Below are 26,579 nucleotides of genomic sequence, written 5' to 3' on the forward strand. Positions count from 1 at the left end.
CAAGTGTAATGAGGAGGCAGTCCTTATCCCAGATAAGGTTTTGAAGTTTGGACAGGAAGTCTTTGGTGTCTTTGACATAGCTGGCGAGGCCCTGCACCCAATCACGTAGATAATGGTCCACGTACTTGGATACATGTTCAGCCACGCTACCCCTCGAGGAGACAATGGGTCTCCCCGGGGGATTCTCCTTGTTTTTGTGGATTTTGGGTAGGAGATATAGGACTGGGAGGGTAGGGTTATCGTTCTTCAAAAACCTGTACTCCTCCCACTCCAAGATGCCTTTGTCCTTCCATACCCTAAGTTTTTCCGAGAGTGCAACAACACTGTCGTTGTACTTTTTGAAAGTGCTCGTCATATAGTAATTGTCATCAGAGAGCTGTCTAGTGGCTTCAGCCACATATTGATCTCTGAAGCCACTAGATACTCCCGACGACGCCGTATTGGGTGATCATGGCAGCACTAGACTGATTTTAACCTACAATAAGGAATCCAGGCAGATCCAAAAGATTGTTGCTAGAAATTGGAATATACTCAAAAGTGACAACACCATAGGGGATCTCAACCCAGAAAAACCCAGCATAACATACAGAAAGGGCAGAAATATCAGAGACCTTTGTGTCCGCAGTGACATCACGGATTACTCTGAAAACCGGGATCTCGGTTTAAAAGGGTTTTTTCCGTGCGGCCACTGCAAAGCTTGAAAACACAGTACTCTGGTCAAAAAAGCTGAATTCAAGGGCATAACGAAAGAGATCACCCAATTCCTGACTTGTAGCACAATGTTTGTGATTTATGTGATAGTCTGCCCTTGCGGTTTATGGTACATTGGCAGCACCACTGCACATGCCAAGAAACGCATCCTTGAACACTATCGTGCCATCATCCACAAAGATCCCAAATATCCTGTGGCCAGACATTTCAGTGACAACCATTTCTCTGACCCAGCCCTCATGAGATTTTTCATCTTAGAACAGATTGTCAGGAATCCGAGGGGTGGCAATAGAGTGCTCAAGATGCGTCAAATGGAATCTAAATACATCATCAATTTCCAAACCAAGGCTCCTGGGGGGTTAAACCACGATGAGGAACTGGCGGTTCACCTCAGGGATGATTATTCATAGACACACAGTGTGCGGTCACCTGTCAATGTGAATGTGCAACCAGTACATATTAATGGTTTTTCAGTATTTTCATCTGTACATGCAATTAGAGCCTGTTTATTATTTGCATTCAAGTCATGTTATCATGTCTGTTTTTAAACTGTGTTTTTCTTTAATCTTACAGGAGTTCATCAGGGACTGGGGCCCCTGACGGCACTGTGCACTAGGCCCTTTGTTATCACCTGTTCCGGTTAACCCCTTCTGAGCACGCCCGATATGGGCAGCACTTCGAGCATCAAGATATCATAGTGGGCACTGGGTTCATTTGAGCCCTAATGACTACTTTCTTGCCACCTTTTTCATGTCTAGAACGCATGCATTCGGCCACTGAATCCTGATATTCCACTTAGCTTCTACTAATGGTATTTTACCTGGTAACCTCTATTCAGTCACAGCTGCCATTTTTGCCGTCTAAGCAACCCACTTAAACGGTCATCCATTTAATTTTACACTTGGTTATAGACCATTCATGTAGAACTTGGACATTGAGATCTGGACCCTCCCCCCCTCCTCAGTCCCACTATTTTGGGGTTACAATAACATGAGATGTATGGGCAACTCGTGAGCGTGTGAAGTTAATACACTCGCGATGGCATTTATCGATCAACTGTGTACATAGACATTTCTTGAGATTATCATTTTTTTGAAGCCTTTTTGCATGCACATTATGTTTTCAGCATTTTTAAGGTGGCTGTTTCATTTTGTTATTTCATTTGGCGAGCAACCTGGTACTATCATGAATTATGTGTTTCTTAACCATTACAAGATGGCCGCCACAGTTTTTGGATTAATATCTGAGTCAGTTTTTCATGTCCACGAAACTGCTCGTAACTTTATTTAAAACTTGTTTGCACTTCTTGTCACTTACGTGATCAAGGCTTCGTGGAAGCCGAAACATGTTGTAGGTGTTTAATAAACACCCTTGGACTTTGCTGGCTTGGTGTCTTGGATTTCTGAGAGCGTGTGAATTGCTTTGGAACTGTTGGATTTGTGAGTTTACCGACACGCTCGGTCGGTGTACACGCCACCTCCCTCGGGGCCAGGCGACCTGATGAGCAGCGTTTGGGAAATATATATATATATATATATATATATATATATATATATATATATATATATATATATATATATATATATATATATATATTTACATAAAACTACATCTTCCAGAAGGCTTCATTGTGGGCTGAGCAGGGAGTAATGTGTATATAAATTGAATTGTGGGTAATGTCCTTCAAGCGTGAGCAAGGCCCTGGGTGGCTATTATGCATTGGTTTGACAAGCTGGGACTGTTTGTTTAATAAATGCCAACGAAGAATCCTCAGTGTGGCATCACTTTGGTTCTAAATATATATATATTTTGGTTCTGAACCACATATATATCTATATACTAGCAGCCCGTCCCAACGTTGTCCGGGTATGAAATAGAATGTGTGTAATGTGGGTATTTGGCAAGGGCAATTTATTTTAAAACCTCGCGGTAGACAACATTTTTTGTTTCATTAGAATAGGGACGGAGAAGGCCCAGCTGCAGCCCTGGTTGATGTTAGCAGGCGCGTGTAATTGGTGTAGTGATCTGACGCCTGAGCCCGGCTACAGCCCTGGTTGATGTTAGCAGGCGCGTGTAATGCCGTTGAATGAGAGAGTTATCAGCCGCGGGTAAATCCGTTTAATGAGAGAGTTGAGTGACAGCGAGTAGGGGAGGCTGCAATAATTGTCCCCGCAGACACGCTCATTTGCGTGTTCCCCCGCTTGAAGCCCAGATGCAGCCCTGTTTGATGTTAGCAGGTGCGTGTTCCCCCGCTTGAGGCCCAGCTGCAGCCCTGGTTGATGTTATCAGGCGCGTGTACTTAGTGTACTGATCCGCCGCCTGAGCCCGGCTAGAGCCCTGGTTGATGGTAGCAGGCGCGTGTAATTTCGTTGAATGAGAGAGTTCAGTAACAGCGCGCAGGAGAGGCTGCAGTAACGTTACTTACCAGGCCTCCAGTAGAACGCGTTTGTCACGCCCCCAGCACACGGCCACAGCAGACGATATTCTGATTAATGTACGACCCACATGGCATGAAGGGCGGAACGTAGCACATGCCCCCAGCATTTCTCACGCCCGCAGCGTGCCCGCAGCGCGCAATTGTGTTCACATGGCATGAAGGCCAGACACACGCCCCCAGTGTTTCTCATGCCCCCAGCTTGTCAGGCCCCCAGCGTGCCCCTTGGTGCTGCGCAGCAACGTAATTGGCGCTTGTATGCACGACTCACATGGCATGAAGGGCGGACACATGCCCCCAGCGTTTGTCATGCCCCCAGCATTTGTCACGCCCCCAGCACACACCCACAGCCCACGATGGGATGGCCGTACCACACACCCCCAGCGTTAGTCACGCCCCCAGCCCACGCCCACAGCACAACGCAGACAGGCCCACAAGGGACTACTTTGCTGGCACGGTTCTTTTACCTTTTAAATGTATAGAGGAGTTGGCCTAACGGCTAAGGCACTCGACCTCGAACCTGGGGATCTGGGTTTGAGTCTTGGTAACGACGCCAAACATCCTGTGATTCTGGGCAAATCACTTAATCTCCCCGTGCCTAACAAAAATGAATGTGTGTCCCCATGTAACGTAACTGGTGCTATGTAAAGCGCTCTGATACCTGATTCAGTTCGGGTCAAGTTCGCACTATATAAAACTCTGCAACAAAAAAAAACGGTGGCCGTCTGCATAGCCTATGTCCTTCTGCTCTAACTGCCCCTTCCAACGCTGTATTGGGTGTTGTGATTGGTGCTGTGGTTACTGAGATTACCCGCCTCAAAGGTTTGGGCTCTCTCTTTATAACATTAGTATGGATATATATATATATATATATATATATATATATATATATATATATATATATATATATATATATATATATATATATATATATATTCACTGAAAAAACCATAGGTTATAGACCATATATAGTTAGGAATTAGCATTTAAAAAACCTTATTTTACTCACACAAAACCATTGAAATTCCATATATAGTTAGTTGCACTAACTATATATCGCGCACCCGCAATCCACTGCTGATGATGTCACATATTACATCATTCATGACATGGTCAGTGACATCACTGATGACATCACTGATGACATCCCAAATGACATCACTGATGACATGACTGATAACAACATCCAGTGATTTTTTGTTTCTGTAAAGTTTAAATATGTCTTACATATTGAAGAATGAGTGGATGTGTAAGTGTCTGGACGAAGGATTTAGTAGGTGCATGACTGACTGTATGACTGAGTGATTAAATGTGTCTCACTGAGTGCATGGGTTAGTGACTAAACTGTCTTAATTTGTGCATCATTATGTCTGTTGTTCTGTAAACTGCTGCATGTGTTGATCAGTAGCTATATGAGTAACTATATGGGTTATTGATTGATTGTCCAAGTATTTGTATGGGAGACTGAGTGTGTGTGTGGCTGGCTGGGAGGTGTGTGACTCTGTGCAGATCAATGTGTACTTATATCAATGATTGTATAACAAGGTAAGTATGTGTTAGTATATGTTTGAAAATATAAGGTGCTCTATGTTTAACTGTATAGACAAGAAAATGAAAGTGTGATTGATTCTTTACAGGACTGACTAGGTGTGTGAGTAACTCCATGGATGAGTGGCAGAGTGTGAGTGTCTGTATAGGTGTATGAGTGCATATGATAGTGTTGTAAAGATGAGTGATTGTATGTATGAATGATTGTATGGGTGAATGAGTGAATGTGTGTGTAGACGTAGGAATCAGTGAGTACATATGTAGTAACTAGTATTGGTGTGTCAATGGTTTAAAAAATTATACTCTGTATTTAACACTGGGTGAAACAGAGGTTATATTAAAATATGAGGAGATGCATTGTATTGTCACATGAATGATATCATCAGTGATGTGGTCATTGATGTCAAATGAGATGTCATCAGTGATGCCATCAGTGATGTCATTTGAGATGTCATCAGTGATGTCATCAGTGATGTCACTGACCATGTCATGAATGATGTAATATGTGACATCATCAGCAGTGGATTGCGGGTGCGCGATATATAGTTAGTGCAACTAACTATATATGGAATTTCAATGGTTTTGTGTGAGTAAAATAAGGTTTTTTAAATGCTAATTCCTAACTATATATGGTCTATAACCTATGGTTTTTTCAGTGAATTTTCAAGGTTTTGTAAATGCTAATTCCTAACTATATATGATCTATAACCTATGGTTGTTTCAGTGAATTTCAATGGTTTTTTAATAGCAAATATCATAAGCTGTCGAATGTCAAGTACGTGGTAAGTGAAAACATTTTCGTGTTTATGCACACTGATCTGCTTTGAATGGTGCCCCCCCCCTCATTTCTATTAGGAGTACTCTCTCTTTGCACATAGTGAAGGGTAGTTAACGCAGGCCTTTGCCCCCGTTGTAATACGTCGTGCCTGCTTCTCTCTCCATTTGATTGATTGTTATCCAAGTATTTACTGTTTTAGAATTGGTTCTCTTTGGTTCATTCTCTATTTACAAACAAACACAGAGTGGCAATACTCTGTTTAGTCTTTGCAGATAACGAAAAATCGTGTAAAAAAAAAAAAGAAAAGGAATCGAGCAAAATCAGTAGGCCACTAACGGGATCTCTTTTTGACCTCGCTAAAATAGAAACATTAGGAACAACCCCTCATGACAAATACAAAACTAGTGAAATGAACTGAACTCCACACAATGATGGCTGCAAAACAGCTCGGCTCCGCCACCCACCCCGCCCAAAATAACGATAAAGAGCGGCTGCCATGATTGGTTGCGGAATGGCCACGACGGAGCTACGAAATGGTACTGCTCTCATGCTAACCCCAGCTTCAGTCTGAAACATCCAGAAACACTGTAGACTACCAATTCGATCAGTTCCGGTAGCGCCCCAATGTAACCCGGTAGAGAAGAACTAGCCCTCCCCTCTTTGACTGATGGTTCGTGTTGCCTGTCCCTTCTGTTGTCATTTAACAGAACTATTTAGCCTGCTGAAAGGGGTTGTGTTCCGACCGCTGGTTGGTGGAGACATTTTGACTATATTCTGGACCTGCGTTGTCGCGTAATGCGTCATATGACGCGCCGCGTTAGCGCATCCGGAAGTCATCCGGGGCGCGCAGCGCGTAACGTAAGCATAACAAGTCATGTGACTTGTTAATAAAACTTTTCATTGGTTCATTTTACTTTTCTTATTCTAATGATGAAAGGCTTGGTCATATGACCTAAAAATTACGCTTTTTATTACTTCCGAACATTATTTTTTCTTAAATATATGTTATAATGTTCCAGGCTAATGTACTTTCCCGGAAAATTTACAACTGTCCTGCAAGTAAAATATATTCTGTTTTCGAGAAAAAGAGCGTTTCTTCGTCCCATGACGGAGCCGTTGAGCAAAAGAGGGTCGACCTGCTGTCTTAGTCGCCGATACGCCTGAATATGAGATTCTTATCGATCACTTTATGTTGCAGGAATAGAAAACACAACAGCCCTTGACCATTTATCTTTACTGCGTTCCTTCGTATTATACCTTTTACCCTTCATGTAATTGGTCTGCTTTATTTCACTTGCCTTTTAATGATTCTAAAACAGTGACTATTATTAAAAACTTTACCAATGTATATACTACTACCATGTTTTCTTTTAAAAACCTTTATTGTGAAAATTTCATTATACAAATACGAGCCTATAACCACGTGGGCCTGCCACGGAGCAAACTGTATTCGTATATGATGAGTAGACATTTACACTGTAGAGGAACGTAACGGGCGGGCCATTAGGTTGCAAGAACTAAGGTGTCTAACAGTTACGGAATCGGTGGACGTACATTTTATAATTAAAATACGACAGGGCCAGTTACAATAAAATTATCTAGATATACATTTGCGGGCAAGTACCATGGGTGACGTTAATTCGAACTTTCAATAGTACAGTAATCAATAACACATCAGAACTTAATATCAATAGGGATGTCGAAATATTCAATCAATTCTCGTCCCCGCCCGCCATGTGCTTCAAAACTGCATACGTATCTCGTGATTTCAAGGTTCTGCAACCAGTACACAACAAGGAGTTACGAGTCCCATTTATTCCGGCGCCATTTTGGGCGAGGACGGGCAGGTCCAGGATATAGTCAAAATGTCTCTACCAACCATCGACTATGATGATGTTCATATGCTGTATTTATTAGAGTAACACTCATCTGTCCACATGAAATTAATTTGCCACAATCTAAACATGTCATTTTAATCTTTCCAAAGTTCTTCTAAATATTTGGGACCGTTTCCCTTGCCTCTGATGCTGTCAGTGCCACTTCTTTGATGAATGTACTAGCAGGTCAGGGGTTCTCCTCCAAATCTCTCTTTTATGCAGCACTATAATTAATTGGTGCCACCTCTCCATATGACGATGCATGGTATAGTTACCATAACTATATTTTTTTTCGGTTCCTCTGGAGAGTTCATCGTGGCAGATGAAGCGTGTAACGTACCGGGCATTTACCTTTTTTTGCATGTACAGGAAAGGAAAAAAAAATCGAGCGTCCGAGTTCTAAGGTGTCCCAGGGCCATTTTAGTGGACCAGGCCCAAATCCAAAGAACAGGCCGCCATTTTGAGAGTCCTGTTGCAGCCGCCTGTCGCTGTAGCATCAAGAGCAGCCGAAACTCAGCTGAATGGCAACTGAAACGGTAAAGGGGCGCCCCACTACAGCAGACGAGCCTCCACCTAGGAAGGCCCGTTCACGCCGCCTCCCCCCCCCCCTTCGGGCACCCCACGCCGTTATTCGGAGCAGTATTGTAGGATGGCCACACCAGTGCGGCAACTTGCTAGACATCACCTCGGTGGTAACCGAATCTCAACGCCTTGTGGTGTCTTCTATTCAGAAAACATTGTTATGCTGCCTTCGACCTATTCGCCGCAAGTGCGCACACAACTCAACTGCATAGCTTGCTAGACACCACCTCGATGCCATCCGGATCTTGGAATCTCAGCGCCTTTTGGTGTCTTCTCTTCAGAAAATATTGTTGCGCTGCCGTTGGCCCCATTCGCATATCGGTCCGCTACTGACGCCATCTCACAGGCTAATGGGGCGCCCCACGCCGACTTTCAGCATTGTAGGATGACCACACCAGTACAGCAACTTGCTAGACATCACCTCGGTGCCATCCGGATCTCGGCGCCCCACTGCAGATGAAGTGCCTCTCAACTATGAAACCACCACGGTGACATCCGGATCTTGGCGCGTTGTGCTGCCTTCGGCCTATTCGCACATCGGTCCGCTACTGACGCCATCTCACAGGCTAATGGGGCGCCCCACGCCGAGTTTCAGCATTGTAGGATGACCACACCAGTACAGCAACTTGCTAGACATCACCTCGGTGCCATCCAGATCTCGGCGCCCCACTGCAGATGAAGTGCCTCTCAACTATGAAACCACCACGGTGACATCCGGATCTTGGCGCGTTGTGCTGCCTTCGGCCTATTCGCACATCGGTCCGCTACTGACGCCATCTCACAGACTAATGGGGCGCCCCACGCCGAGTTTCAGCATTGTAGGATGACCACACCAGTGCACCTTACTAGACACCACCTCGGTGCCATCCGGATCTTGGCATCTCAGTGCCTTGTGGTGTCTTCTATTCAGAAAATATTCTTGCGCTACCTTTGCCCCATTCACACATCGGTCCGCTACTGACGCCATCTCACAGGCTAATAGGGCGCCCCACGCCGAGTTTCAGCATTGTAGGATGACCACACCAGTACAGCAACTTGCTAGACATTACCTCGGTGCCATCCGGATCTTGGCATCTCAACGCCTAGTGGTATCTTCCATACAGAAAATATTGTTGCGCTGCCTTTGGCCCCATTCGCACATCGGTCCGCAACTTAGACATCACCTCGGTGCCATCCGGATCTTGGCATCTCAGCGCCTTGTGGTGTCAGTCAGAAAATATTGTTGCGCTGCCTTTGGCCCCATTCGCACATCAGTCCGCTACTGACACCATCTCACAGGCCAACAGGGCGCCCCACGCCGACTTTTACCATTGTAGGATGGCCACACCAGTGCCACAACTTGCTAGACACCACCTCGGTGCCATCCGGATCTTGGCATCTCAGCGCCTTGTGGTGTCTTCTATACGAAAAATATTGTTGCGCTGCCTTTGGCCCCATTCGCACATCGGTCCGCTACTGCCGCCATCTCACAGGCCAACGGGGCGCCCCACGCCGACTTTCAACATTGTAGGATGGCCACACCAGTGCGGCAACTTACTAGACACCACCTCGGTGCCATCCGGATCTTGGCGCATTGTGCTGCCTTTGGCCTATTCGCACATCGGTCCGCTACTGACGCAAACTCACAGGCCAACGGGGCGCCCCACGCCGACTTTCAGCATTGTAGGATGGCCTCACCAGTGCTGCAACTTGCTGGACACCACCTCGGTGCCATCCGGATCTTGGCGCGTTGTATTGCCTTCGGCCTATTCGCACATCGGTCCGCTACTGACGCCGCCTCACGTGCCAACGTATTTTCTCCGCATTTTATACCCTATGCCGCATAACAGGTCATGTGACTTGTTTATAAAACTTTTCATTGGTTCATTTTACTTTTGGTTTCCTAATGATGGAAGGCTTGATCATATGACCTAAAAACAACACTTTTCATTGGATGAAAACTTTTTTTTTTTCCCAAACGATGAAAGCCCCACCTTGTTTCTGGATGTTTCAGACTGAAGCTGGCGTCAGCATGAGAGCACCACCATCTCGTAGCTCCGTCGTGGTCATTCCGCGAGCAATCATGGCAACCGCTCCCCACCAGAAGCCTACAGGAGTCGGGGGCCCCCAAAACTTTTGATGAATCCTCAAGGCGGAGGGGACGCTTTCGAGAATGGGGTCCAAGACCTAGCAGACAAGCGTCCGATTTCCAAGGTGTCCCAGGGCCATTTCAGTGGACCAGGCCCAAAAAGGAAAGAGCCTGCCGCCATTTTGAGAGTCCTGTGACAGCCGCCTATCGCTGCACCGCAAGAGTGGGCGCAACTCAGCTGAATTGCGGCTTTTGACACAGTGGACCAAAAACGGACGGAATGGCAACTGAAACGGTAAAGGGGCGCCCCACTACAACAGATGACACTCCACCTGGAGAGGCCCGTTCACGCCGCCTCCCCCGGGGCGCCCCACGCCGTTATTCGGAGCAGCATTGTAGGATACCAAAACCAGTGCGGCAACTTACTGGACATCACCTTGGTGCCATCGTTCTGCTGCCTTGGAACTATTCGCACAACAGTTTGCTACTGATGACCCACCCCCCGCGACGCCCCACTCCGGAAATCTGGACGTTGTGCTGCGTTGGGACTATTCGCACAGCCGACCGCTACTTCGTTGTTTTTCCCTAAAAATGTTTATATGTTATTACTATTTTTGTTTTCTTGTATATATTTATAAGTTATTAAAGTTTTATAATCTTACTACTTTGTCGGAGTGCTATATATTTTTAATGTGACACATAATTGTAAAAACTTTGATGTACAAAGAGTCATCCCTGGAATCTTCCGCTTCAGGCTCGGTCCCCTCCCCAATCACAATACAGGATGGTTTTCAGATAATAGGAACGCGTCTGCTGTGACGGATCTCATCGAGTGTGGGCCTTGATCTACTATAACTCCTTTGAAGAGGGGTGATTCTTTACAGCTGGGGCCATAAACTACATCTGCAGGGCTAGCTGATACCCTAGGACCAGCCTGGACAATCGGACACAGAGGAAAAGGAGTGTCAGAGGGTGCGGTAGTGAATAGGGCGAAAGGGAGGTGTCGGGCGGGCACAGGGTGTGATTCTCAGGGAAGAGCAGCGCAGATGGGGGGAGGTTTATTACCCATGCATAAGACAGAGAGCGGGGGTGACCACTGCCTGGGGGAGATGCTTGCGAGGGTGGGGAGCCATGCTAAGGATCGACAGCGTGCACAGAGTGGGTCTGGTCAAGGCATCTAAAATGGCTGCCGTGCACGACAAAAGTGTGGCATTTGAAAAAAGACAAGATGGCGCAGACAATGTTTTTCAACACTTCCTGATTTCCTTCGAATCGGACGTTAACAGACGTTGGGGCATATTACCAAAGTTAAGCGATATTTATCCCTAACGATGCTTAGCAACGATTTTTTTACCGCTAAGCATCGTCAGAAATTATCGCAGATAAACCTTGCTATTATCAAGGTTTATCGCAAATACGATAATAAACGACCGCAATGCATTAATATCGCTGAAAACTCAGCGATATTCATGCATTACCGAGCTAATGCTCTTAGCCATGTTATCCACCTCCCATTGGATAACATGGCTAAGAACTGCTCAGGGCAGGTGCTAGCTTTTGGAGATATTCGCGCTTATCTCGAATATTTCCAAAAGTTGATAATAGGAGATAGCGATGTTAGCGACTGTTTCCAGTCGCTAACATCTTGGCATGCCCACTTTGCATGTCATTAGTGATAAATATCACTCACATGCAAAGTGGGGCCCAAGATGGTCGCTATCTCCTACTAGCCGTCGCTAACTAGTGTTAGCAACAGCTAGGTAATACAGATATAATTTTATCTCCGCGAAGCGGAGCGCTGTTACAGATATATATCTTGTTTTTGAACGTTAATTTCTCAAAATCCACTGAAGCACATATATTGAGACCTAGCAAAGGCACATCGAGCTACCAGTCCCTACAATTTTGCCAAGTTTCGTGCAAATCCATTCAGCCGTTCGATTATTATTATTATTTATTTTTTGCCCCGCGGGGCCCTTTTAAAACCTCCACATCAAACCTAAGAGGTCAAGGAGGATCTACTATGCCCCCTTATGGTCATTTGCCCCTTCGCTTTGGCCTCCTCTTGTCTCTCGATCCTACCGAGAGACAAGATGGCGGCCGCTACGGACTGTTTGCAATGTTTACAGACGCCGGAGAACCAATCAGCTTCGCAAACCTCCGTTACGCGAAGCGGAGCGCTGTTACAGATATATATCTTTTTTTGAACGTTAATTTCTCAAAATCCACTGGAGCACATATATTGAGACCTAGCAAAGGCACATCGGGCTACCAGTCCCTAATATTTTACCAAGTTTCGTGCAAATCCATTCAGCCGTTCGATTATTATTATTATTTTTTTTTTTTGCCCCGCGGGACCCTTTTAAAACCTCCACATCAAACCTAGGGGGTCAGCGAGGATCTACTATGCCCCCTTATGGTCATTTGCCCCTTCGCTTTGGCCTCCTCTTGTCTCTCGATCCTACCGAGAGACAAGATGGCGGCCGCTACGGACTGTTTGGAATGTTCACAGACGCCGGAGAGCCAATCAGCTTCGCTACGCGAAGTTCCGTTACGCGTAAAGTCCGCGAACCGGAGCGCTGCCCGGTCCGCTGTTACAGATATATATCTTTTTTTGAACGTTAATTTCTCAAAATCCACTGGAGCACATATATTGAGACCTAGCAAAGGCACATCGGGCTACCAGTCCCTACAATTTTGCCAAGTTTCGTGCAAATCCATTCAGCCGTTCGGGCTAAAAGTGAGGCCAACCGCCCTATGGAAAACTCAATGTTAAAAACACGTTTTGGGACCCCCCTTTTTTCTCGGCCCCCCCTTGCTGAACCCCCCCCAAATTTTCAAGGGCTGCTCAGAAACAAAATGTGCCATTTTCCTGAAAATTTCAGCCAATTCCGTCCACAAACGCAAAAGTTATTAGACATAGAATTTTCAAAAATCCCATAGAGAAAAAATCCTAACTATATATACCTACTGGCGACCGCCAGTAGGTAATATGTATATATATATATATATATATATATATATATATATATATATATATATATATATATATATATATATATATATATATATATGTATATATATATATATATATATATATTGTTTCAACACTCGTAGGTTCAGGTTTCACCTCCGTGTGCGGCGCTGCCTGCAGACGCGTTGCTTCACGCGGCGGAACCAAAGCCGCTTAGTATTACAACTGGGTCCCCCAACGAACACACGATCCACTGGGAAAGAATTGAAGCCGCCACTCCAGTCACTTCAAATTTCGTGATAAAAACGTAATTTATTCTTAAGTTCATTGCAGCTTTTTTCACAGTATCAAAACCAACGCGTTTGGTTAGCTCCCAACTAACTTGATCACGGTTGTCAAGTTAGTTGGGAGCTAACGAAACGCGTTGGTTTTGATGCTGTGAAAAAAGCTGCAATGAACTTAAGAATAAATTAAGTTTTTCTCACGAAATTTGAAGTGACTGGAGTGGCGGCTTCAATTCTTTCCCAGTGGATCGTGTGTTCGTTGGGGGACCCAGTTGTAATATATATATATATATTTAGCGCCGGGAAACCTCAGGGTAGCTGTGCGCTCTATAAAATTAAATATAAATAAATAAATATATATATATATATATATATATATATATATATATATGTTCAAACCCATAAGCCAGGTCCGCAATCTCCGGAACACCAACACAGCAAAGAACACGAGACCTAGGAATCAGGTGAGCTTGTTATTTTTGGCTGATGAGGATTATGAATCCGAAACCGGGCCCAGGATGCTTGTTTCCGGTCCAGGGAAGACATGGCTTGGCAGTTCGGGCTGGACTGTTCCCACAAGGTACAGGGTCAGACTGTTTTTCATATAGCCATGTCTGAACTGGGGTGGCTGAGTGAACTAAAGAATGGTGATGGATTAAACCCAGATCAGTTGACTGGGGGTGAGTGTTTGATTTGCTCAAACGCTCCCTCCATCATCCCCTTTTGTATCGCTTTGTTCGCCCTAAGTGTGGCAGGGTATGCTCAGACGTGAGTCCCTTGTTCACTTGGCCACTGGATTCAAGATAGCCTGGCTGATGAGGATTATGAATCCGAAACCGGTCCCAGGATGCTTGTTTCCGGTCCAGGGAAGACATGGCTTGGCAGTTCGGGCTGGACTGTTCCCACAAGGCACAGGGTCAGACTGATTTGCATATAGCCATGTCTGAACTGGGGTGGCTGAGTGAACTAAAGATTGGTGATGGATTAAACCCAGATCAGTTGACTGGGGGTGAGCGTTTGATTTGCTCAAACGCTCCGTCCATCATCCCCTTTTGTATCGCCTTGTTATTTTAATAGCATCTTTGCCAGCATGAATATATATATATATATATATATATATGTATATATATATACCAAACCATCCACCTCCTACAGTGACACCATGGAAGGAAGCACGGACACGAAGTGGTTCAGAACCAAAATATATATATATATATATATATATATTTAGAACCAAAGTGATGCCACACTGAGGATTCTTTGTTTGCATTTATTAAACAAACAGTGCCAGACTGTCAAACCAATGCATTTCAGCCACCCAGGGCCTTGCTCACGCTTGAAGGACATTACCCACAATTCAATATATATATATATATATATATATATATATATATATATATACACATTACTCCCTGCTCAGCCCACAATAATGAAGCCTTCTGGGAGATGTAGTTTTCAACATTTCTACAGTCCTTACTATAGAAAATGGACATATTTAGTGTTGTTAATTAGGGAATATTTTCCGTACAAAATGACTACTATCATTTCAATTCAATAGTTTTATCATATATAAATCATAACTTGGTTTCAAAAATAATGTTGAGTGCACACTATTTCATAATACAATTGGTAATGCGTAGTGCGCGGCACTACGCCCATGATGATGTCTAAGTGACAACACATATTATTCTTCTAGAATCATCATTTATATGACACAGTGTCACTAATAATGCATTTTGAAGTTCGTACTTCAAGCAAATGTGCTAAAACAGAACATCAGTATACGTACTCGTGCTAAATAGCAAATCATGTTTAAGGAACCAAAATTATAAGAAAGTGATCAGAAAGGCGCAATGCGAAGCAATTCTCCTGATTTCTCTAGTAGACCATCACAGTCCAAAATATTTATAAATGCACTTGTAGTTCTTCATCTTTTTTAAGACCTCTCGGGGTCTTGGTGCGTAGTCTGATAATATATCGCGATTCCAGTTGCCTGAGTTTTTTCTTTCTGTAACCAGCACTTTCACTCAATGGGACCATATCCAGACCAAAAAACTCCATACATCTCCAATCATTATTCTGACATGTTGCAATATGCCTTGATGGTGCATAATTAAGGTCTTTGTTTTTGATGGCACAAATATGTTCCGAAATTAGTTTTTTGAGCATACAGATCGTGCTACCAATGTACTTCATTCCACATGCGCATTGGATAACATACACCACAAATTGAGTTGTACATGCAATTTTTTGATTGATTTTGATGATGTTTCCCTCCAAGTCCTTGATTTCTGTTGTGCTTGTCCCAATTTTGCAGGCCATGCATTTATTGCAGTTTTTAAAACCTAATTGTTGATCATCCAGCCAACATCTTTTCTGGGGTTTTCCTGATAATGGCTTTGAACAATTTTGTCTTATAAGGAGGGTACCTTTCTGTATGTCACATGTGATCGTGTCCCAATGACTTCTCCCGTGTCGTGATCTTGCCCTAGTATATGCCAATATTTTTGAACAATTCGTAAAATCTTTGGACTTTCCTTGCTATATGTCAAGATCAATCTTGGTGCATCTTGTTTGGTGGTCCTATGAGTCTGTTTTGCTATTTGGGAATCTTTATCTTTGTCTTTGTTTTCTTCTTTCTCTTTCTCGACTAATGGAATGAGTGTTTGAATGCGAGTGACTTGCTCGATTTTTCGTATGTTTTTGTTTAAATCACGAAGTCTGTACCCTCTGTTTTTTAGTCTCTGTGCACTTTTAGGATTTTGTTCTTGGCATCCTCATCTTTTGGACAATTACTTCGTATCCTCACATATTCACCATATGGGATGCTATTCTGCAAAGCCTTGGGATGGAAGCTAGTCCCATGCAGGATGCTGTTCGTCACTGTTTTCTTCCTGAGCAATGTTGTCTTGATTTTTCCTTGTTCTATATATACTGTTGTATCCAGGAAGTTGACAGTAGTATAGCTAGTTGAGCACGTGAACGAGAGGCCGATATCATTGTGATTTAATTTGTTGAAATATGCCAATAACTCATCCTTTTCCCCATTCCAGATTATACCTAGTTGTCAATATATTGTAGCCATAGTATGACTTTATCCAGTTCTTGTTGATTTTCAGTCCCCAGGCAATCTGTTTCTCCCACCAGCCCATTGTTAAATTGGTGTAATTCGGTGAAAATGAAAAGCCCATGGCAGTACCACAGACTTGTTGATACAGTTTGTGGTTAAACAGAAAGATGTTGTTGTTGTTCAGGCATTAGTCACTAATTGTAAGGAGCATCGCTGAATGTTGCAACTCTGTAATGTTGCATTGTTTTAGAAAGTATGCACACGCCTATAAACCGATTTTGTGTTCGATAGACGTATATAATGATACCACATCAATTGTGGCCATCATATAGCTGGTGTTCCAGGTAGTATTTGCTAGAATTCGTAAACAATTGCCTGTATCTTTTATGAATGAACTTAAAATGTGAGCCATTGGTGCCAAGTTTTGGTCCACATATGTTGAAACATTAACATACCATGATTCACACGTGTATACAATCGGTCGTCGGGGGGTCACATAAGGTCTTATGAATTTTCGGAAGAAAGTATATCGTTGGTACCGTCTGATGTTATTTGGAAAGGAATTCAATTGTCTTTGGGCTTCCCTGACATAGTCTGATCGATTTTGTAAGACTATGTTTCCGAGCTTGTCGGCCGGCTTAATTATTATCTCACTATTCTCCATCAAAGTTTTCAGTGCTGTTTGTTCTTTTGTGGATATATTTTCTCTTTTGTTATTATTGCGTTACTTCTCTAGGCTGTCCAACTCCTTCATGACTGCCTCTGAGAACATATCAATTTTGTTGCCTGGAGACAATTGCGGACAATATTTAGATTTATTCTTGAGACCACTTGGTATACGTTTCGCTGTTTCCATTCCTAATTCGTGCAGTACTTGGCTTTCAGTAGTTTCGTAATCATCTAAATTAATCATCAAATCAAATACGTTTTTAAGATCAGGGATCTATTCAATAGTTACTGTGACGTTCGCATTTTGTTAATTTACGGCTGTTCTTACGTCATTGGTTTCCACCGGGGAGTTTGCATGTTTTCTAGTTAGTTTCAATTTCCTGATGTATTTATAAATGTCTATTTTTGCATCTGTATAATCAAAGTGTCTCCAGGGCAAAAGGTCAGGGCCTTATTAAGTAACTGCATTTCATCTTTGGGAAGTGTATAGTTGGACAAGTTTACAATGAGGTTTTCACCTCTATTTGCATTGTCTCAGATTCCGTAGGGGATATTGTTTTCTTTCGCTTTGAGCATCTGGTTTTACGAGTGTTGCAGGAGATTTTGAATCTCCCCTTCCACGCCCTCTGCCTCTTCCTTTCCCCCGACCTCTGGCTAACGTCTGGTCCAAATGCATCAACCGCATTTATTCTAAAAAAGTAATCCCCTTTGAGGGATTACACCGCCGGCGGCTTAGGTTTGCTGACGTCTGATTCACTTGTTGTTTCTCCGGTTGTTTTTTGGATATTTATATAATTGAGTTTTAAAGTATCAAACCTTCTCGCAAAGGTCAGGATCCTTCCTTCTTGATAGTCAGTATCATCTCTTACATAATTTCTATGTTTTCTTTCTTTAATTTCATCTTCATATTTTTCAAGATGTATTTCCATGTCCTTTCTCAATTTTACCACTTCCTTTTAGTTCTCGTGCTATTTTATCCTCTAAATCTTTGATTCTGCTGTGTATTTCTTCCTATTCGATGTTAGCATATTTTATTACGATTTTCATTATGTTTTTTGAGCACTCCATATTGTTTACTCCCCATTCTTCTAACATCTTCGTACATGTTTCTGGATGAGTGGGGTTGGTAAAAATCCTTAATCCCCTTGGAACTCTTTCTATATCCAAGTATTTTTGTAAAGCAATTGCTTCCCAGCTTTTATTGATCTCTTTATTATATTGACGTTCTAACTCTGCAATCAGCTGTTTTAACAATGGGTCTTGTTGGCGTTCCGCATTTTTGCTTGTTTGCATGTCTGCCCGAGTCCTGGTTTCAGTTTGGAACGTCAGTGCGATTTTATCCATTTGTTTTGCTTTTAGCGTCTCCATTACCTAAAAGTTTTGTATATTGGTCAAACCTCTAATTTATTCAATGTTTCACAGTTTATTTTGGGGCTTTACAAATGTGTTTGTATTGTTAAAGAATCCATGCACAGAAGCAGGCGCTGACACCGTGGATAGCTAAACACCAAACGTATATTTACAAGGAGGCCCTGATGCATTTCGGCAGATTCACCGCCTTACTCACAACATCGGGCACCATTGAGCAATTTCATTATATGCTGCATCACTCTCCTTTGTTGTCACAGCAACCGGGGGAGTATCCTAGACATAAAGAATGATGTGTAAATATCATAAAAACACAAAATGCTGCGAAGAAATTACCTAAATATTTATAAGTCACTCATGAAGGCATTACAAAAGAATAATATTGAGACCACTGCCAGCTCAGTGCCAAAAATTATAGTAGGTAAACAGAAAGTGAAGACATACTCCTCATGGCTGTAAAACATCAGAATCTTCAAGGGTATCTACCCTTAATATAAATCAGCGTGTCAACCTATAGGCTGAAAATAAAGTTTTACATCCTCAGTTGGAAAAGGGGTCATAAAAAGTGATACAGTTTGAATTGCAACGTTAAAAAATCGGGTAATTTGGCAGATAGGAAAAAGTATCTGTCAATTACTCTCAATGTCTAAATACAGTCTGTTAGTGGCCAAAGAACCACATACACACACACACACACACACACAGTCAAGCTCAAGTGGGCCTGTACGCCCCTTAGTATAGATTTATGAACAGCCATAAAGGTGTCAAAGGTTGGCAGCCACCACAATCGGAGTAAAGTTAACGAGCTGTCACATATGGCTAACTTACCACCATGGTCTCACAATCTTGAAAATCAATAAAAAAATAATGATAGAACAAAAGATTAACAAAACGAGGGTGCAACATGTTGTACCTATTCACCTTGCACCCTACTATTGGGAGAGAGCGTGAGAGATTCTCACCGTTATTTAAAGATGTACTGATAACTCCTCACCTGAGTTCAGCCCATGAGGAATCCTTGCATTCAACATAATTATGTATCTCGATTCCAACCTTCTCAATAGGAGTTGTCTGTTACCACCCCTTGGGATTTTGGGGACAGTGTCAATGACAAAATACAACAGATCATTGACATTACCTCAGTGACACTGGTTTATGTGCCTGGCTACTGGGTGGCTCTGATCATCATTAGCTATCTCTCTGAGGTGTTACAATAGCCTGACATGAACATTGTGAATGGTACTACCCACATACCTCTTTTTGCATGTGCATTCCAGCACATATACTGCAAACTCACTTTTGCCACTATAGGTACGTCTGATCTCAAAAAGTGTAACTCTAAGTGGTGTCTGTATTGGTTTAACATTGAGTACATGGCGTCAGGTCTTGCATTTAGAGCATTTTTGGAACCCTCAGTTTACCCTAAGACCATCAGTGCCACTCTTAACCTCTGGTGAGTTTTGGACCAACCATATAAATACCGGGCTTATCTGAAATATATATATATATATATATATATATATATATATATATATATATATATATATATATATATATATATATATATATATATTATCCAAAGTTTGCCCTGCAAATGAGCCCGCACTCCACACAGGCAAGTTGGAACACCAACATTTATTTCTGAGTAAAGCAAGCATTTTAGTCCGAGGTTTTTTCCAGTCTCTTGCCTGACGCGTTTCAGAGAACCTTTCTCCTTTTTCAAAGGCATGTGAGATTTCAATATTAAAAGCACCATAGTCACCGCTTCCTGCTCTGTTCAATTAATAAACTTCAGCTGTGCCCCAGCCTCCGGTATGCTATTTTCCCAAAGCATTGCGGTATTTGTAGTACTTCCATAGTTATTACCCTCCAATGGGTTTCTATATTCAACATGAGTTTTAAACATGGAAACACAGACTGAAAGTCCTGCTTACACTTTGCTTTTGAAATACCTGCTTGTCGTTTATTTCCTGGCATAATTCCAAGACACGATCCCTTTCTCTTTGCTCTCAGGGTGGTGCGTCGACTCCACGGCTGGACCTGCCGTGTATAAATTATCCAAAGTTTGCCCTGCAAATGAGCCCGCACTCCACACAGGCAAGTTGGAACACCAACATTTATTTCTGAGTAAAGCAAGCATTTTAGTCCGAGGTTTTTTCCAGTCTCTTGCCTGACGCGTTTCAGAGAACCTTTCTCCTTTTTCAAAGGCATGTGAGATTTCAATATTAAAAGCACCATAGTCACCGCTTCCTGCTCTGTTCAATTAATAAACTTCAGCTGTGCCCCAGCCTCCGGTATGCTATTTTCCCAAAGCATTGCGGTATTTGTAGTACTTCCATAGTTATTACCCTCCAATGGGTTTCTATATTCAACATGAGTTTTAAACATGGAAACACAGACTGAAAGTCCTGCTTACACTTTGCTTTTGAAATACCTGCTTGTCGTTTATTTCCTGGCATAATTCCAAGACACGATCCCTTTCTCTTTGCTCTCAGGGTGGTGCGTCGACTCCACGGCTGGACCTGCCGTGTATAAATTATCCAAAGTTTGCCCTGCAAATGAGCCCGCACTCCACACAGGCAAGTTGGAACACCAACATTTATTTCTGAGTAAAGCAAGCATTTTAGTCCGAGGTTTTTTCCAGTCTCTTGCCTGACGCATTTCAGAGAACCTTTCTCCTTTTTCAAAGGCATGTGAGATTTCAATATTAAAAGGACCATAGTCACCGCTTCCTGCTCTGTTCAATTAATAAACTTCAGCTGTGCCCCAGCCTCCGGTATGCTATTTTCCCAAAGCATTGCGGTATTTGTAGTACTTCCATAGTTATTACCCTCCAATGGGTTTCTATATTCAACATGAGTTTTAGAGTCGACGCACCACCCTGAGAGCAAAGAGAAAGGGATCGTGTCTTGGAATTATGCCAGGAAATAAACGACAAGCAGGTATTTCAAAAGCAAAGTGAAAGCAGGACTTTCAGTCTGTGTTTCCATGTTTAAAACTCATGTTGAATATAGAAACCCATTGGAGGGTAGTAACTATGGAAGTACTACAAATACCGCAATGCTTTGGGAATATAGCATACCGGAGGCTGGGGCACAGCTGAAGTTTATTAATTGAACAGAGCGGGAAGCGGTGACTATGGTGCTTTTAATATTGAAATCTCACATGCCTTTGAAAAAGGAGAAAGTTTCTCTGAAACGCGTCAGGCAAGAGACTGGAAAAAACCTCGGACTAAAATGCTTGCTTTATTCAGAAATAAATGTTGGTGTTCCAACTTGCCTGTGTGGAGTGCGGGCTCATTTGCAGGGCAAACTTTGGATAATTTATACACGGCAGGTCAAGCCGTGGAGTCGACGCACCACCCTGAGAGCAAAGAGAAAGGGATCGTGTCTTGGAATTATGCCAGGAAATAAACGACAAGCAGGTATTTCAAAAGCAAAGTGAAAGCAGGACTTTCAGTCTGTGTTTCCATGTTTAAAACTCATGTTGAATATAGAAACGCATTGGAGGGTAATAACTATGGAAGTACTAAAAATACCGCAATGCTTTGGGAAAATAGCATACCGGAGGCTGGGGCACAGCTGAAGTTTATTAATTGAACAGAGCAGGAAGCGGTGACTATGGCGCTTTTAATATTGAAATCTCACATGCCTTTGAAAAAGGAGAAAGGTTCTCTGAAACGCGTCAGGCAAGAGACTGGAAAAAACCTCAGACTAAAATGCTTGCTTTACTCAGAAATGAATGTTGGTGTTCCAACTTGCCTGTGTGGAGTGCGGGCTCATTTGCAGGGCAAACTTTGGATAATTATACACGGCAGGTCCAGCCGTGGAGTCGACGCACCACCCTGAGAGGAAAGAGAAAGGGATCGTGTCTTGGAATTATGCCAGGAAATAAACGACAAGCAGGTATTTCAAAAGCAAAGTGAAAGCAGGACTTTCAGTCTGTTTATCCATGTTTAAAACTCATGTTGAATATAGAAACCTATTGGAGGGTAATAACTATGGAAGTACTACAAATACCGCAATGCTTTGGGAAAATAGCATACCGGAGGCTGGGGCACAGCTGAAGTTTATTAATTGAACAGAGCAGGAAGCGGTGACTATGGTGCTTTTAATATTGAAATCTCACATGCCTTTGAAAAAGGTTCTCTGAAACGCGTCAGGCAAGAGACTGGAAAAAACCTCGGACTAAAATGCTTGCTTTACTCAGAAATAAATGTTGGTGTTCCAACTTGCCTGTGTGGAGTGCGGGCTCATTTGCAAGGCAAACTTTGGATAATTTATACACGGCAGGTCCAGCCGTGGAGTCGACGCACCACCCTGAGAGCAAAGAGAAAGGGATCGTGTCTTGGAATTATGCCAGGAAATAAACGACAAGCAGGTATTTCAAAAGCAAAGTGAAAGCACGACTTTCATTCTGTGTTTCCATGTTTAAAACTCATGTTGAATATAGAAACCCATTGGAGGGTAATAACTATTGAAGTACTACAAATACCGCAATGCTTTGGCAAAATAGCATACAGGAGGCTGGGGCACAGCTGAAGTTTATTAATTGAACAGAGCAGGAAGCGGTGACTATGGTGCTTTTAATATTGAAATCTCACATGCCTTTGAAAAAGGAGAAAGGTTCTCTGAAACGCGTCAGGCAAGAGACTAGAAAAAATCTCGGACTAAAATGCTTGCTTTACTCAGAAATAAATGTTGGTGTTCCAACTTGCCTGTGTGGAGTGCGGGCTCATTTGCAGGGCAAACTTTGGATAATTTATACACGGCAGGTCCAGCCGTGGAGTCGACGCACCACCCTGAGAGCAAAGAGAAAGGGATCGTGTCTTGGAATTATGCCAGGAAATAAACGACAAGCAGGTATTTCAAAAGCAAAGTGAAAGCAGGACTTTCAGTCTGTGTTTCCATGTTTAAAACTCATGTTGAATATAGAAACCCATTGGAGGGTAATAACTATGGAAGTACTACAAATACCGCAATGCTTTGGGAAAATAGCATACCGGAGGCTGGGGCACAGCTGAAGTTTATTAATTGAACAGAGCAGGAAGCGGTGACTATGGTGCTTTTAATATTGAAATCTCACATGCCTTTGAAAAAGGAGAAAGGTTCTCTGAAACGCATCAGGCAAGAGACTGGAAAAAACCTCGGACTAAAATGCTTGCTTTACTCAGAAATAAATGTTGGTGTTCCAACTTGCCTGTGTGGAGTGCGGGCTCATTTGCAGGGCAAACTTTGGATAATTTATACACGGCAGGTCCAGCCGTGGAGTCGACGCACCACCCTGAGAGCAAAGAGAAAGGGATCGTGTCTTGGAATTATGCCAGGAAATAAACGACAAGCAGGTATTTCAAAAGCAAAGTGAAAGCAGGACTTTCAGTCTGTGTTTCCATGTTTAATACTCATGTTGAATATAGAAACCCATTGGAGGGTAATAACTATGGAAGTACTACAAATACCGCAATGCTTTGGGAAAATAGCATACCGGAGGCTGGGGCACAGCTGAAGTTTATTAATTGAACAGAGCAGGAAGCGGTGACTATGGTGCTTTTAATATTGAAATCTCACATGCCTTTGAAAAAGGAGAAAGATTCTCTGAAACGCGTCAGGCAAGAGACTGGAAAAAACCTCGGACTAAAATGCTTGCTTTACTCAGAAATAAATGTTGGTGTTCCAACTTGCCTGTGTGGAGTGCGGGCTCATTTGCAGGGCAAACGTTGGATAATTTATACACGGCAGGTCCAGCCGTGGAGTCGACGCACCACCCTGAGAGCAAAGAGAAAGAGATCGTGTCTTGGAATTATGCCAGGAAATAAACGACAAGCAGGTATTTCAAAAGCAAGGTGAAAGCAGGACTTTCAGTCTGTGTTTCCATGTTTAAAACTCATGTTGAATATAGAAACCCATTGGAGGGTAATAACTATGGAAGTACTACAAATACCGCAATGCTTTGGGAAAATAGCATACCGGAGGCTGGGGCACAGCTGAAGTTTATTAATTGAACAGAGCAGGAAGCGGTGACTATGGTGCTTTTAATATTGAAATCTCACATGCCTTTGAAAAAGGAGAAAGGTTCTCTGAAACGCATCAGGCAAGAGACTGGAAAAAACCTCGGACTAAAATGCTTGCTTTACTCAGAAATAAATGTTGGTGTTCCAACTTGCCTGTGTGGAGTGCGGGCTCATTTGCAGGGCAAACTTTGGATAATTTATACACGGCAGGTCCAGCCGTGGAGTCGACGCACCACCCTGAGAGCAAAGAGAAAGGGATCGTGTCTTGGAATTATGCCAGGAAATAAACGACAAGCAGGTATTTCAAAAGCAAAGTGAAAGCAGGACTTTCAGTCTGTGTTTCCATGTTTAATACTCATGTTGAATATAGAAACCCATTGGAGGGTAATAACTATGGAAGTACTACAAATACCGCAATGCTTTGGGAAAATAGCATACCGGAGGCTGGGGCACAGCTGAAGTTTATTAATTGAACAGAGCAGGAAGCGGTGACTATGGTGCTTTTAATATTGAAATCTCACATGCCTTTGAAAAAGGAGAAAGGTTCTCTGAAACGCGTCAGGCAAGAGACTGGAAAAAACCTCGGACTAAAATGCTTGCTTTACTCAGAAATAAATGTTGGTGTTCCAACTTGCCTGTGTGGAGTGCGGGCTCATTTGCAGGGCAAACGTTGGATAATTTATACACGGCAGGTCCAGCCGTGGAGTCGACGCACCACCCTGAGAGCAAAGAGAAAGGGATCGTGTCTTGGAATTATGCCAGGAAATAAACGACAAGCAGGTATTTCAAAAGCAAGGTGAAAGCAGGACTTTCAGTCTGTGTTTCCATGTTTAAAACTCATGTTGAATATAGAAAGTTATTGGAGGGTATTAACTATGGAAGCCCTACAAACACCGCAATGCTTTGGGAAAATAGCATACCGGAGGCTGGGGCACAGCTGAAGTTTATTAATTGAACAGAGCAGGAAGCGGTGACTATGGTGCTTTTAATATTGAAATCTCACATGCCTTTGAAAAAGGAGAAAGGTTCGCTGAAACGCGTCAGGCAAGAGACTGGAAAAAACCTTGGACTAAAATGCTTGCTTTACTCAGAAATAAATGTTGGTGTTCCAACTTGCCTGTGTGGAGTGCGGGCTCATTTGCAGGGCAAACTTTGGATAATATATATATATATATATATATATATATATATATATATATATATATATATATATATATATATATATATATATATATATATATATCACCTACTGGCTGTCGCCAGTAGGTAGTTATAGTTAGGACTAAGCATGAGCGCTAAATCCGCTCCGCTCGCGGAATTTGCGAATTTTCGGTAAATTCGCGATCCGCGAACTCTCGCAAATTTACCGAAAATTCGCAATCCGCGAGCGGCGGATTCTTAGGTCAAAAGTTCAACCCTTGCTGGCCTGTTGTTGTAACTATTTTACGATGGCGCCGGCAAGCTGCCAGCGCCATCGTAAAATAGTTACTAAATTAGCTTCAACAGGAAGCACTAATAGATAAAATCAAGCAGGCGCTCGTGCATCTGCTTTATTTTATCTATTCGCGCTTCCTGTTGAAGCTAATGTAGCAACTATTTTAGGATGGCGCTGGCAGCTTGCCGGCGCCATCGTAAAATAGTTTACAGGCAAGGCAGCTGTGCCCTCTTCCCAAAACGGTGGCGTCTTGTTGAATAAATATGAAGGGCAGGGTTCATTCTGGCACGATGGTCCTGGCACAAAATCAAACCTCAACCGGAAGCACTTACAGATATCATGTAAGCATGAGCCCTAGCTGAAGCTTAAATTCAGTGACTCATTTTTCGGCCCCAAAAACAATCGTGAGCGTTGTCAAGGCTGGGCAGCTGTCTATGATCGGTATCTGACCTTTTATACACACAAGAGGCATGTGCACTCGCATGGAAGCCCCGCCCCAAATCCGCAATTACGAAAATCCGCAGATACGCGGATTTTGCGGATCCACGATCCGTGAATACGCAAATTCGTGAATCGTGGATCCGCAAAATCCGGCCATGCTTAGTTAGGACCTAGTTTCCGTAGGAAATCCACAACATTCTATTTGGAATAACTTTGGCGCTGGTGGATGAATCTTCGCGAATTTCTCCAAGAAAATGGCCTGCTCGGTTGCGCTCCTTCCCTTAAAGATTGGGGGTGATTCGTCAAGTGGGGGCTCAGAAAAAAGGGGGG

Source organism: Lissotriton helveticus, chromosome 3_1 (assembly GCF_964261635.1).
Source record: "Lissotriton helveticus chromosome 3_1, aLisHel1.1, whole genome shotgun sequence".
Lineage (NCBI taxonomy): Eukaryota > Metazoa > Chordata > Amphibia > Caudata > Salamandridae > Lissotriton > Lissotriton helveticus.